This window comes from Chelonia mydas, chromosome 2, assembly GCF_015237465.2.
Source record: "Chelonia mydas isolate rCheMyd1 chromosome 2, rCheMyd1.pri.v2, whole genome shotgun sequence".
In the NCBI taxonomy this organism is placed as follows: Eukaryota; Metazoa; Chordata; order Testudines; family Cheloniidae; genus Chelonia; species Chelonia mydas.
In genome coordinates, this window is record NC_057850.1 from 182,553,426 (window position 1) to 182,569,080 (window position 15,655).

At 47.8% G+C, this 15,655-nt stretch overlaps 1 non-coding gene across 1 annotated transcript; it reads right to left on the reverse strand.

The window, feature by feature from the left end:
* Positions 1-838: 838 nt before the first annotated feature.
* Positions 839-14,968, reverse strand: LOC119565376. Its single transcript, XR_006288910.1, has 2 exons — positions 14,883-14,968; positions 839-924 (listed from the first exon to the last, which is right to left on the reverse strand). It is a non-coding gene; the product is annotated as an uncharacterized LOC119565376 (transcript).
* Positions 14,969-15,655: the final 687 nt, after the last annotated feature.

Below are 15,655 nucleotides of genomic sequence, written 5' to 3' on the forward strand. Positions count from 1 at the left end.
ATATCTTTCTGGAAACAAGGGGACTGATCTAAAGTTCACTGAAGTCGACGGAAAGACTTCACTGGACTTTGGACCAAGCCCATAGTGCTAAAAACTCGACAAGAGTTATCTAAAGAAGGGAAAAAGAGATTAATATATCAGTTGAAGAGTTACAGGTAAGCAGGGACAAGTGTAAAACACCCCATATTCCTAAATGCATCATGGTTTTGGCTTGGGGCTTGGTAAAGAGTGATGCAAAGTAAAAGCGAAACCCTGACAGTGTCTCTCCTCTCCAGGTCTTAAGCATGCACAGTGACAAGGCCAGTCTGTTTCCACCTATCAGAAAATTATGATAAACACTAAACCAACCACTAGCTATTGAGCAAGATAGCGTTCGGTTATGTAGTAGGGAAGAATAATTCCCCTACAGAAATTACTAGGAGAAATTCTATGGCCTGTGTCATGTAGAAGATCAGACTAGATGATCCTTGGTGTGATTATCCCACATCTGCCTAATCTGGAGTTCTTACATTTTCCTCTGGAGTATCTAGGGTGACCAGATGTCCCGATTTTATAGGGACAGTCCTGATTTTTGGGTCTTTTTCTTATTTGGGCTCCTATTACCCCCCAGCCCCTGTCCCGATTCATTTGCTGTCTGGTCACCCTTGGAGTATCTGGTGCTGGTCTCAGTTAGAATACTAGCCTAGATGGACCCCGGGAGGTCTGATCCAGGCTGGCAATTCCAATGTCACAGAGGTCCCTTCTGGCCTTCAAATCTATGACATCAGTTCTACTCACCGAAGAGATGAAGTTGGAGGCTGTTGTTGTCACCGTGGCGGTCGCTGAGGAAGAGGAGTAGTGGAGGGCTTTTGCAAAGAAGGTCCACATGACAGCATTGCACGCAAACACCAGACCGACACATCCTACTCGGAGCACCACATGTAACTGCAGAAGGGGGAGGTGGAAATACAGATCTTTTTAACTGATAGTTGACTCTCCCAATTATTTTGCAAATACTTTATGCAAAATAAAATGTCACAAACTGTGAAATGGCCTGGACCTGAATTACAAACATTATTTTGTGAAATCTCAACTGTTGTGTTTCTACATTTGCCAATATGCTGTATAAAAAGGAGGCAAATTATGAAGACTGTTCTGACATTTTAAACGGATGATACATCAGAGGATGCCCTGTTTTTTCCCTCACCACAAAAGAAAGAAAATCTGGAGGGGAAAAAAAAAAAAGACACACGTGGGAAAAACAGAACGGTTGCTCTTCTGTTTACCACCTACCACTGAAGGAAGGAGAATCCCTCAGTAAGTGCTTGATCCTACAAGAAACCAAGCACCCTCAACTCCTATTAGCTTCAAAAGCATTTGATGGAGCACATAACCCTGTAGGACAGGGGTGGGCAAACTTTTTGGCCCACATCAGGGTGCGAAACTGTATGGAGGGCCGGGTAGTGATGAGCTGCCAAAATCTTAACAACAGGTTCCCTCCTTACCCCACGAGGGGGTCGTTGCGCACCCCAGCCACCCGGGACTCCTGCCCCATCCAACCCCCTGCTGGTAATAGCTTATCTAAAGTGATCACTCTCCTTACAATGTGTATGATAATCAAGTTGGGCCATTTCCAGCACAAATCCAGGTTTTCTCCTCCCCCACAAACTCACTCTCCTGCTGGTAATAGCTTATCTAAAGTGATCACTCTCCTTACAATGTGTTTGATAATCAAGTTGGGCCATTTCCAGCACAAATCCAGGGTTTAACAAGAACGTCTGGGGGGGGGGGGGTAGGAAAAAACAAGGGGAAATAGGCTTGAATAGAGACTAGGAGTGGCTAAGTCATTATGCAAGGTAACCTAAGTTAATTGTATCCAATTTGCAAATGAATTCCAATTCAACAGTTTCTCGCTGGAGTCTGGATTTGAAGTTTTTTTGTTGTAATATCACAACTTTCATGTCTGTAATCGCGTGACCAGAGAGATTGAAGTGTTCTCTGACTGGTTTATGAATGTTATAATTCTTGACATCTGATTTATGTCCATTTATTCTTTTATGTAGAGACTGTCCAGTTTGACCAATGTACATGGCAGAGGGGCATTGCTGGCACATGATGGCATATATCACATTGGTGGATGTGCAGGTGAACGAGCCTCTGATAGTGTGGCTGATGTTATTAGGCCCTGTGATGGTGTCCCCTGAATAGATATGTGGGCACAGTTGGCAACGGGCTTTGTTGCAAGGATAGGTTCCTGGGTTAGTGGTTCTGTTGTGTGGTATGTGGTTGCTGGTGAGTATTTGCTTCAGGTTGGGGGGCTGTCTGTAGGCAAGGACTGGCCTGTCTCCCAAGATTTGTGAGAGTGTTGGGTCATCCTTCAGGATAGGTTGTAGATCCCTAATAATGCGTTGGAGGGGTTTTAGTTGGGGGCTGAAGGTGACGGCTAGTGGCGTTGTTATTTTCTTTGTTAGGCCTGTCCTGTAGTAGGTGACTTCTGGGAACTCTTCTGGCTCTATCAATCTGTTTCTTCACTTCCGCAGGTGGGTATTGTAGTTGTAAGAATGCTTGATAGAGATCTTGTAGGTGTTTGTCTCTGTCTGAGGGGTTGGAGCAAATGCGATTGTATCGCAGAGCTTGGTTGTAGACGATGGATCGTGTGGTGTGGTCTGGGTGAAAGCTGGAGGCATGTAGGTAGGAATAGCGGTCAGTAGGTTTCCGGTATAGGGTGGTGTTTATGTGACTATCGCTTATTAGCACCATGGTGTCCAGGAAGTGGATCTCTTGTGTGGACTGGTCCAGGCTGAGGTTGATGGTGGGATGGAAATTGTTGAAATCATGGTAGAATTCCTCAAGGGCTTCTTTTCCATGGGTCCAGATGATGAAGATGTCATCAATATAGCGCAAGTAGAGTAGGGGCATTAGGGGACGAGAGCTGAGGAAGCGTTGTTCTAAGTCAGCCATAAAAATGTTGGCATACTGTGGGGCCGTGCGGGTGCCCATAGCAGTGCCGCTGATCTGAAGGTATACATTGTCCCCAAATGTAAAATAGTTATGGGTAAGGACAAAGTCACAAAGTTCAGCCACCAGGTTAGCCGTGACATTATCGGGGATAGTGTTCTTGACGGCTTGTAGTCCATCTTTGTGTGGAATGTTGGTGTAGAGGGCTTCTACATCCATAGTGGCCAGGATGGTGTTATCAGGAAGATCACCGATGGATTGTAGGTTCCTCAGGAAGTCAGTGGTGTCTCGAAGGTAGCTGGGAGTGCTGGTAGCGTAGGGCCTGAGGAGGGAGTCTACATAGCCAGACAATCCTGCTGTCAGGGTGCCAATGCCTGAGATGATGGGGCACCCAGGGTTTCCAGGTTTATGGATCTTGGGTAGTAGATAGAATTTCCCAGGTCGGGGTTCCAGGGGTGTGTCTGTGCGGATTTGATCTTGTGCTTTTTCAGGGAGTTTCTTGAGCAAATGGTGTAGTTTCTTTTGGTAACTCTCAGTGTACATGCCAATGCAATGCCCCTCTGCCAATGTACATGGCAGAGGGGCATTGCTGGCACATGATGGCATATAGCAAACTGGACAGTCTCTACGTAAAAGAGTAAATGGACACAAATCAGATGTCAAGAATTATAACATTCATAAACCAGTCGGAGAACACTTCAATCTCTCTGGTCACGCGATTACAGACATGAAAGTCGCTATTTTACAACAAAAAAACTTCAAATCCAGACTCCAGCGAGAAACTGCTGAATTGGAATTCCTTTGCAAATTGGATACAATTAACTTAGGCTTGAATAGAGACTGGGAGTGGCTTAGTCATTATGCAAGGTAGCCTATTTCCCCTTGTTTTTTCCTACCCCCCCCCGCCCCAGACGTTCTTGTTAAACCCTGGATTTGTGCTGGAAATGGCCCACCTTGATTATCATACACAATGTAAGGAGAGTGGTCACTTTGGATAAGCTATTACCAGCAGGAGAGTGAGTTTGTGTGTAGGGGGGGAGGGGGTGTGAGAAAACCTGGATTTGTGTTGGAAATGGCCCACCTTGATTATCATACACATTGTAAGGAGAGTGATCACTTTAGATAAGCTATTACCAGCAGGAGAGTGGGGTGGGAGGAGGTATTTTTTCATGCTTTGTGTGTATATAACAAGATCTTCTACACTTTCCACAGTATGCATCCGATGAAGTGAGCTGTAGCTCACGAAAGCTTATGCTCAAATAAATTGGTTAGTCTCTAAGGTGCCACAAGTACTCCTTTTCTTTTTGCGAATACAGACTAACACGGCTGTTACTCTGAAACCTTTATTTACAGTGTTTGTGCAGTTCCCAGACCCCCCAACAGCTAGTGACCCACAGACCCTCCCCAGGGTCTCCTGGCTTTTGAGGCTTCCTTCTTTGGTAATGAGACAGCGATACCCTCTCATGCCTCAGCCCAGCTGTCAGTACTTAGCTCAGCATGTTCCTCTGAGCCAGCCCTCACTAGGGCTTGCAGCTGGGCTCCCTGCTGAATATCTGTGTCTCGTACCCCTGGCCGGAGAGCAGGCTGCAACCAGCATTTTGGCAGGGCCTTAAAGGGGTTTACCCCTGCCCTGCCACAGGCCCTGATTTGACTTTACAGCAGGTCTTTGCATACAGCTTGTTGGGGATGGAACTGTACACTGGTCATGTCTACTCAACCCCAGTGAGCCAGTTTATACCTGTGCTCCATTGTTTATACTGTGTCCTCCAGTGGGCTGACTGTAGGCGACTAGGGTGAGATTTTGAAAAGACTCAGCATTGGCCTAACTCTGTTCCCACTGAAGTTAGTGGTAAAGCTCCCTTGACTTCAACGGATGCCGAGTTAGGCTAAGGCTGAGCACATTTGAAATTCCCTCCCTCAAAGTCCTTAATGGGGTGAGTCCTCCCACTCCATACGCACCACTTCTTTGGTGAGCCTTGTCACGAGGGGTGATTGTGTTCAGACACCAACTGCCTCTTGGGGTTTCTCCTGCTGTGTCCTGGGTCAGTGAGTGCTGGGGTGGGCCTGACGATGCTGAATTTGCTTCCCTTTATGCTAGCCCCTTCTTCATAGCTTGGCCCTCTGCCCCTTTGTATCAGACAGTCTCAGCTTTCTCAGGGGAGTGTTACATTTCTGTATAGTGTTACTGTTGGGCAGGGGGGTGTGGGAATTTAGAAATAAAAACCGAACCTCTACATTTTAACTAAATTCAACATATTATTTTTATATTTTAAAAGGGCCCAACAAGATGTGCCTGTAACAAAAATACTTCTCATTACCAGGCTAGGTGATCACAATGGTCCCTTTTTGGTCTTAAATAATCTACCTTTTCCAGCCACCCTTGCCTTCCATGCTTGCCCTTGTTGTCCAGTATCCCTTGCTAACCTTTGTCTAACATGGGGCTCAACGCTGCAAAGAGTTATTCCCACAGATAGCCCCAATGAAATCAAATGAACTATGCTCTGGAGTAAGCATGTATATGGAAATGACTCTTTGCAGAATCAGGTGCCCTGAAATAAGTCTCTAAAATGCCACGTACGCCTGTGCTGCTACAGAAATAATACACAAAGTAGTGTAGACACAGCTTGCTCTTCATTACCGCATGTAACTCCACGCTGCCACCAGCAATGTGCACTAAACCCTGAGATTCTGAAATATATGAGGCTAAGAACTGTGCTCCTGCTCAATTCCTGTCACTAGCAAGACAGTTCATGGGTCCACTTGTTACTGTTACAGCTAAAAAGATGAATTGGGTTCTAAATTCTTGTTCAAGATGGAGTTAGAAACAGGCAATTGGGAGAAACAACTTGCTTTTAAAAAAGAAAATCTGTCATGTACTTCTGTACAGATATGGACTGGCTACAGAGCTTGCTTATACACAGCGGATGTGTTCATCGTAAGATCCTTTAATGCTCTGCCAGGTATGGTTAAGGTTAGCTTAAATAAGGTATTTTACAGAGTGGCACCTAGCAAGTGAACAGTACACTAGCGTTTAGCATTCCACTGCACAAAACAGACATGCTGGTCATCCCTGCTTCAAATAATTAGCAAAGCTGGCCACCATTTTTAATTTTTTTCCAGTCATTATGGAGAGGATCAGCGTTTTTTGGAATTTCAAAATTTTGAATATCTCTGAAAATAAAAAAGGGTGGAGGAGGATATGCAAAAAAAATTAACCAGCTCCAATAATTAGAAAGGGTGAATTTCCCATTTCCTGAGTTAGGGCCTGATATGTCCAATCCAGTTTTTTGTGGCTTTTCCTTTGGACCTCAAATTGTTCTAGCCTGTGTAAGTGTCTAGACTCTCTGACATATTTTTCGGTGTGTGCTTTAAAAACTTCACTAACCTCATAATACATAGTTGCTCATTATTTACGTGATGCAAAATAATTGTGGTCTCTTGGCATTTGTAATCCAGCAAGTACAATTTTGGATCTGTCCATAATGTTTGCTACATGACTAAATAATTCTCCCCATGTGGTTTTTCATATTGCCTACACCTGCAGCCTCACCTCTTGATTTAAATCAGAAATAATCTTTTACTGTATGCGTATGCAAATCCAAACCAGACGTGATACATACTTCTGTTTGTAAACATTGTGGTATCTAAAATAGGAAATCAAAATGTAAAACAGCAAAGACCTTTGACCACTGAACAAAGTTAAACACAGCATCTGAGGCGAGGCATGATGGAAATCAATAACTGCATCTAGTTTTTCTTTTAACGAAAGGAAAAGGAAGGAGAAAAAGAACTGGAAGGAGAAGAGAAAGCTCTTAGCAAGAAAACAAATGTTTCCTGTTTATTTTGAAGTGCAATAATATCCACCAATTACATGAAGAATTATGGAATAAGGCTACAAATAAGAGCATTCTAGATTGGATTGCAGCCATTTCCCATATCACGCTAGCTTCCTCCCTTGTACAGTTTTATCAAAAATGGCACCAGAAACTTTTGATCCTATTTATTGGCTTTATATTCACAGTTACTGCTGTGCATTTGTCAGTCTCATGTTAACTAGAACGACATTGCGCTATGAATTGCTGAGTTACAGTATAGCATGCTAAGGAATGATTTTGGCATTCATCTAAGAGGAAAACCACCCAGGCATTCCTGAGGAATCGGTGCAGGGATGCTACATCTAAGAGGGACCTCACAGACTTTAAGGTCAGAAGGGACCACGATGATCATCTAGTCTGACCTCCTGCACACTGCAGGCCACAGAACCTCGCCCACCCACTCCCGTCACAGACCCCTAACCTCTGGCTGAGTTACTGAAGTCCCCAAATCATGATTTCAAGACTTCAAGTTACAGAGAATCCACCATTTACACTAGTTTAGACCTGCCAGTGACCCATCCTTCAAAGGAAGGCGAACCCCCAATCCCCTCCGGGTCTCTGCCAAACAGACCCGGGGAAAAATTCCTTCCCAACCCCAAATATGGCGATCAGTTAGATCCTGAGCATGTGGGCAAGATCCACCGGCCAGACATGTGGGAAAGAATTCTCTGTAGTAACTCAGAGCCCTCCCCATCTAGTGGTGCATCACCAGCCATTGGAGATCTTTGCTGCAAAGAATCAAATAAGCAATTTATTTTCTGTCACAAAGATACGAACCATGAGAAGAAAAGCCATAACAGCTGAAGGAACAACTCCACAGCCAGTGGTTTCAGAGTGGATACATGAAGGAATCCTGTGAACTTATGATAACGATTTGAATGTATTACAAAGCTTTAGTAGAGAGAGGGATGACCACATTATTTAGAAATACAGTGATTACAGCAACTATCCCAGGGCTATCCATCTCTCTTGCTATAGGCCATAGCTTTTGTCTATAGCTCTCACTCCCACGAGTGTGGGTGTAAACACTTCATATTGGTGAAAACACTTAATTCTTTTTTGCATTAGGCCCCGTCTCTAGGTGACGCAATATCAGGAATATACAGGAGGAGTCATTCTGCACTGGCTCAGCCTGTTGTTGAACTGCTCCTTGCTGCTGTCAAGGCTCCCTGTGTAGGGTTTCATGAGTCACAGCATTAAAGGTAAGCTGGGTCTCCAAGGATCACAATGGGCATTTTGACTTCCCCTACGGTGATCTTCTGGTCTGGGAAAAAAGTCCCGGCTTGCAGCTTCCTGAACAGGCCAGTGTTCCGAAAGATGCGTGCGTCATGCACCTTTCCAGGGCAGCCTGCGTTGAAGTCAATGAAATGCCCATGGTGATCCACAAGCGCCTGGAGAACCATCGAGAAATACCCCTTCCGACTAACGTACTCTGAGGCCAGGCGGGCTGGTGCCAGAATTGGAATATGCATGCTATCTATCATAGAATCATAGACTATCAGGGTTGGAAAGGACCTCAGGAGGTCATCTAGTCCAACCCCCTGCTCAAAGCAGGACCAATCCCCAACTAAATCATCCCAGCCAGGGCTTTGTCAAGCCTGACCTTAAAAACTTCTAAGGAAGGAGATTCCACCACTTCCCTAGGTAACGCATTCCAGTGTTTCACCACTCTCCTAGTGAAAAAGTTTTTCCTAATATCCAACCTAAATCTCATCCACTGCAACTTGAGACCATTACTCCTTGTTCTGTCATCTCCTACCACTGAGAACAGTCTAGATCCATTCTCTTTGGAACCCCCTTTCAGGTAGTTGAAAGCAGCTATCAAATCCCCCCTCATTCTTCTCTTCTGCAGACTAAACAATCCCAGTTCCCTCAGCCTCTCCTCATAAGTCATGTGTTCCAGTCCCCTAATCATTTTTGTTGCCCTCTGCTGGACTCTCTCCAATTTTTCCACATCCTTCTTGTAGTGTGGGGCCCAAAACTGGACACAGTACTGCAGGTGAGGCCTCACCAATGTCGAATAGAGGGGAACGATCACATCTCTCCATCTGCTGACAATACCCCTACTTATACATCCCAAAATGCCACTGGCCTTCTTGGCAACAAGGGCATACTGTTGACTCATATCCAGCTTCTTATCCTCTGTAACCCCTAGGTCCTTTTCTGCAGAACTGCTGCCGAGCCATTCGGTCCCTAGTCTGTAGCGGTGCATGGGATTCTTCCATCCTAAGTGCAGGACTCTGCACTTGTCCTTGTTGAACCTCATCAAATTTTCTTTTGGCCCAATCCTCTAATTTGTCTAGGGCCCTCTGTATCCTATCCCTACCCTCCAGCGTATCTACCTCTCCTCCCAGTTTAGTGTCATCTGCAAACTTGCTGAGGGTGCAATCCACACCATCCTCCAGATCATTTATGAAGATATTGAACAAAACAGGCCCCAGGACCGACCCTTGGGGCACTCCACTTGATACTGGCTGCCAACTAGACATGGAGCCATTGATCACTACCCCTTGAGCCCGACAATCTAGCCAACTTTCTATTCACCTTATAGTCCATTCATCCAGCCCATACTTCTTTAACTTGCTGGCAAGAATACTGTGGGAGACCGTGTCAAAAGCTTTGCTAAAGTCAGGAACAACACTTCCACTGCTTTCCCCTCATCCACAGAGCCCGTTATCTCGTCATAGAAGGCAATTAGATTAGTCAGGCATGACTTGCCCTTGGTGAATCCATGCTGACTGTTCCTGATCACTTTCCTCTCCTCTAAGTGCTTCAGAATTGATTCCTTGAGGACCTGCTCCATGATTTTTCCAGGGACTGAGGTGAGGCTGACTGGCCTGTAGTTCCCAGGATCCTCCTTCTTCCCTTTTTTAAAGATGGGCACTACATTAGCCTTTTTCCAGTCGTCCGGGACTTCCCCCGATCGCCATGAGTTTTCAAAGATAATGGCCAATGGCTCTGCAATCACATCCGCCAGCTCCTTTAGCACTCTCGGATGCAGCACATCCGGCCCCATGGACTTGTGCTCGTCCAGCTTTTCTAAATAGTCCCAAACCACTTCTTTCTCCACAGAGGACTGGTCACCTCCTCTCCATGCTGTGCTGCCCAGTGCAGCAGTCTGGGAGCTGACCTTGTTTGTGAAGACAGGCAAAAAAAGCATTGAGTACATCAGCTTTTTCCACATCCTCTGTCACTAGGTTGCCTCCCTCATTCAGTAAGGGGCCCACGCTTTCCTTGACTTTCTTCTTGTTGCTAACATACCTGAAGAAACCCTTCTTGTTACTCTTAACATCTCTTGCTAGCAGCAACTCCAGGTGTGATTTGGCCTTCCTGATTTCACTCCTGCATCCCCGAGCAATATTTTTATACTCTTCCCTGGTCATTTGTCCAACCTTCCACTTCTTGTAAGCTTCTTTTTTGCGTTTAAGATCAGCAAGGATTTCACTGTTAAGCCAAGCTGGTCGCCTGCCATATTTACTATTCTTTCTACACATCGGGATGGTTTGTCCCTGTAACCTCAATAAGGGTTCTTTAAAATACAGTCAGCTCTCCTGGACTTTTTTCCCCCTCATGTTATTCTCCCAGGGGATCCTGCCCATCAGTTCCCTGAGGGACTCAAAGTCTGCTTTTCTGAAGTCCAGGGTCTGTATTCTGCTGCTCTCCTTTCTTCCCTGTGTCAGGATCCTGAACTCAACCACCTCATGGTCACTGCCTCCCAGGTTCCCATCCACTTCTGCTTCCCCTACTAATTCTTCCTGGTTTGTGAGCAGCAGGTCAAGAAGAGCTCTGCCCCTACTTGGTTCCTCTAGCACTTGCACTAGGAAATTGTCCCCTACACTTTCCAAAAACTTCCTGGATTGTCTGTGCACTGCTGTATTGCTCTCCCAGCAGATATCAGGGTGATTGAAGTCTCCCATGAGAACCAGGGTCTGTGATCTAGTAACTTCCGCCCCTCCGCAGTTAGGGAAACACATTTGTGCAAAGCCAGCCACAATGTTATGCACGTTACCCAGAGTCATGGTTCTTCTGACCAGGATGTGATTAATGGCCCTTCAAACTTGCATCAACATGATTCCAACGGTCGACTTTCACATTCCAAATTGGTTAGTGACCGATCGGTAGCTGTCTGGAGTTGCCAGCTTCCAGATTGCCATAGCCACCCGCTTCTCCACTGGCAGGGCAGCTCTCAGTCTCGTCTCCTTGCGCCGCGGCGTGGGGGCGAGCTCCTCACACAGTCCCATGAAAGTGGTTTTTCTCATCCGAAAGTTCTGCAGCCACTGCTCGTCATCCCAGACTCGCATGACGATGTGATCCCACCACTCAGTGCTTGTTTCCCGACCCCAAAAGTGGCGTTCCACGGTGGTGAGCATGTCCGTGAATGCCACAAGCAAACTCGCGTCATAAGCGTTACTCGAGTCAATGTCATTGTCAGAGTTCTCACTGTCACTTTGGATCATAAGGAGTAACTCGACTGCCAAATGTGACATACTGGTGAGACTCCTCAGCATACTCCTCAGCACTTCAGGATCCATTCCCGCAGACCGAAAGGGAAGACAGAGCGCGCAATACAAAAAACGTTGAAAGATGGCGCCAAATGTGGACGGAAGCAAACGGAATGCTGGGATGCAAACCGATGCATCACAGGGCGTTGGGACAGGACCCAGAATGCCCCACACTCCCCGTCCCTTTTCCACAAGCCACAGCGCCAGAATGGGAAAAGGGGCTCTGTGGGATAGCTGCCCATAACGCACCATTCCCAACGCCGCTGCAAGTGCTGCAAATGTGGCCACGCCAGTGCGCTTGTCAGTGTGGACACACTGCAACACATTCCCCGCTGCACTCTCGGAAGGCAGGTTTAACGCACTGCGCTCTACATTTGCAAATGTAGCCAAGCCCTGGGACTTAAATTCTTGTCAGTTTCGTTTTCACAAGGGAAGGGGGACACAGAATAGAACTGCTTGGGACAGCAATACAGGACACAGGGTGCACACTGAAGGGTCTTGCAATGTCCTTCTTTTCCTCTCTGAAAGGATGGCTCACAGCTTCATGCAAAATATGGCCTGTCCTTTTAATGGAAAAACTTTACCCCTAAGGAAAAAGAAAAGGAGTACTTGTGGCACCTTAGAGACTAACCAATTTATTTGAGCATAAGCTTTCATGAGCTACAGCTCACTTCATCGGATGCATCACGAAATGCATCACTGTAGCTCACGAAAGCTTATGCGCAAATAAATTGGTTAGTCTCTAAGGTGCCACAAGTCCTCCTTTTCTTTTTGTGAATACAGACTAACACGGCTGTTACTCTTTACTCCTAAGCACATCCACAGGAGAGGGGACAGGTATTTACGTACTCCCAAGGGGAAGGCTGCCCAGCCAGCACCTTTGGATATTACCCTGCTCCTGACAAAGCCATACCCAAGGGTCGGTGGAGCATGTGCACGTTTTATCGGAGCTCTGCCTGAGCTCCCCCGAGGCACGAGGAAGGGCGAGGGGCTCGGGGCTGACTGCGCCGGGATGGGTGCGCGCCGGCGTGGCTCTGGACAGCCGGGAGAGCAACTACAGCGGTGCTGGGGCCCCTGGGGGGGGCGGGGGGAGACCGGCTCGGGCACGGACTGCGCGTCTCTTCCAGGGCAGATCACGCAGGGGCTGGTTTCTCCGCCTCCCCGCGCCGCCGCCCCCGATGGGGGAAGCGGCGCTCAGTGGCCAGCCAAGGCCGGGAGCAGCTGCCCGGCTCTTACCCAGACACAGGCGCCGGCGGCCGCCTCCTCCCCTCCGGCCGCAGCGGCACACGCCTCCCGCAGGTAACCGGCGCCCAGAGCCAGTTTAGCGGAGCAGGCGGCCAGCGCCCCCAGCAGGCCGGCCACGGCCGAGTGCGCGGCGCCCCAGCCGGCCCGCATCGCAGCGCGACCCCCGCCCGGCGGCGGAGCCACGTGCCGAGGCAGCGGGCGGCCCTTCCGGGTCTCTGGCGAGCTCAGGTCACGTGACGGCCCGCCCCGCCTGCTGGCTGCATAGCGCCCCCGCTCCGGCTCTGAGCTGCCTTGCCTGGGGGGGAGGGGCGTCAGCGGCTCCCACCCCTGCACTACTCTGCGCACGCGCTGCAGCCGGCTGTGGGAGCGAGGCTGGTGTGGCTGCCTGACTGGGCACGTGGGAGCTTTGCCCTGCTCGAGCGCCTCTGCGCGGGAGAGGGTCTGCCGGGCTTCGTCCCACGCGCGGCTACGACCAGTCACATCGAGCCATCGGGGCCTGCCGCCTCCTGCCGCTGCAGCGGCTCGACCTGCGTTTGAGCTGAGATCGTTCCAACCAGCTCTTGTCCGCTAGGGTAGCGCTCTGGGACCCAGCTGTTGAAGGAGGTGTCCTTGCTCATCAGGGCTGGTGTAGGTCCCAGAGGAGCTGGATCATTTCATTACTGATGGGTAAGGCTAGGGTTTAGTGAAGGGTATTTTTAGTAAGAGTCACGGGCAGTGCACACAAATTCAGGGGCTGTGAATACCCTTGGCTAAATCTTAAGGGGGTCACTGCTGGGCGGGAAGCCGGGGGCTGCTGCTACTGGGGGCTGCTGACAGCGGCTGCACCGGCCGCCCGGAAACCACTGCTCAGACAGTCCCCTGGGCCAGCCGCACCGGCCGCTGCTTGGGAAGCTCCTGGCAGCTAGCCCTGGGGACTGCCTGAGCAGCGGCCGATGCGGCTGGCTGCGGGGCCGCCAGAACAGCTGGTTGCAGAGCCCCTCCAGCAGTGGCTGATGTGCCCAGCCCCGGGGCCACCTGAGCAGCTGGCCCCAGAACCAGCTGCTTGGGCGGCCCTGGGGTCAGCCACACTGGCCCCCGCAGAAGTCACGGAGCTCTACTGATGGGGAAAATAAAATACTTCACTTGAGAAGAGCAGTCCATGTGTTCTCAAATTGGCCCCTGCTCACGAAACCTACCTTGGCTGCCACTATGCTCACTAATTCTAGGCTGAACCTTTCTAGGGAAGGTTAAATACAAAAAGGTATGGGTGGCTTTTCAGCTTGAGTCATAATGAGACAATCTGGTTCTGGACCTCTTCCAGGCTACTTTGCTTTATGAAGACTGCTAACGTGACAGATCTGTGGTCAGTGACTGCTGGGGCCTGATGTTCAATGATCAATCTTGGTCATGCTCCCTTTGTGAGTTTCCATTGGCACTGTTGAACATAGAGTGTTGCTGTTGTAAATAAGGACGATCACACGTATTCCAGAATTGTTTCCCCGTACATCAAGTTATGCCTGGAAGGCAGTGGTAATGGCCTAATAGTACTCACTCACAGGCCAAGTTTAATACACCCCAATGCTGTTTTTGTGTGTGGCTTGTTTGCATGTTGATATTTTTTTCTTTTTATATACATGGAGACCTTTCAGCCATGCATCAACATTAGAAATAGGAAAGATCAATTAAGCTCACCTCACCCCTCTACCTTCCTGGGCCATCCTAGGACACTGAAGGTAAGATTATACCCTTATGAAAAGCACAAGGAAGTCTTTACTGACCACAAGTTGTCATAATACTGGGTTAACAGCAAACACACAAAGTGACAACTTCAACAGCACAGTGCCCCACCCTAGAGCTTTGGTTCAGTACTATATATATATATATATTTTTTTTTACAATTTTAGTGGGTTGTGTTTATATACATATACACACATTTTAACATAAATATATAAAGGGCATAGGTTGTGGGGAAGAGTCAATTTTCATGGTTTATATAATGTTCAACCGTGTGGTGGAAAATTTTTAGATGCAAACAAGATAGCAAAGACTATATGCATGTGGATGGGTGGCAGGGTATGTAGAAGAGAGTGATCAACATCTTCTGAATTTTGAAATTTCAATTTTTAAAAATTACTAATAATATTCTTCTCTCTCCAGCACACCAGTTCTGGTAGACAGGTATAATGCAGAACATACATTAGAACAAGAAACACATATAACTAACCCGAGTAGCCATATTATTCTACTGTTGTTTTCCACTCCCCCATTTTTCCTCGCCCCTTTGTTCGTATTATTGTATCATGTCAATTTTAGACAAGGCGAGCAAAGAGCACCACCTACTTACCTACAGCACTGAATTTTTCCTGGAGAAGAACGGACAAGGTCCCACTCTGTTTAGCTTGCAAAATGAGAGGCTCACAACCTGAGGTGGTAGGTTTACTGGCCAGAATAACCACAGTCAATTTTGTGGAGGTCTTAAAACAAAAATGTAGCCCCAGCTCATTTCCCTACCTCTCTAAACAGAAATTCCCCTCTGTGTGCAGATATAATGGCTCTTCCATTGAAATGGAGCTCAGCTGTTTTCATGGAACCGTCTCTCCTTTCTGAAAGGGGAGAAGGGGCATTGTTCCCCTATCAGCCCTGTGGGGATTACCCAGTAAAAGCAGTAGAGCTCTTTGCTTTTGCTGTAGCAACCTTCTGCACTGCACTGCACTTTTTTAAAGGGGGATCCAAGGAGAGCTACAGTCAGATGTGGCTCTGGTAGAGCAGCTCTAATGAGGCTGGACTGCCAAGGAGTGGAGGACAGGAGCTGTTGGAATGTGTATGGGTGCATAAGGTCTTCACCCAGCTGGTCCTCGCCTCCTGCAGACTCCAGAGGATCTGCCGAGTTCTGCAGTGGAACCACAACTCATTCAGCTGAGGAGCACAGGTAGGTAAACCTTGCCACCCCCAGAATGAGTTGGAGTCATAGTTTGGGGGAACCTCCATGAGAAGACCCTGTAACAGATGCCAGCCCTCCCTAACGTCCCATAATTCTTCCAGTTTCTACATAGTAGTTATGAAATTACTAATTGTGGCTTAGATCTGTTCATTTTGCAAGCAAGGGCGCACACATTT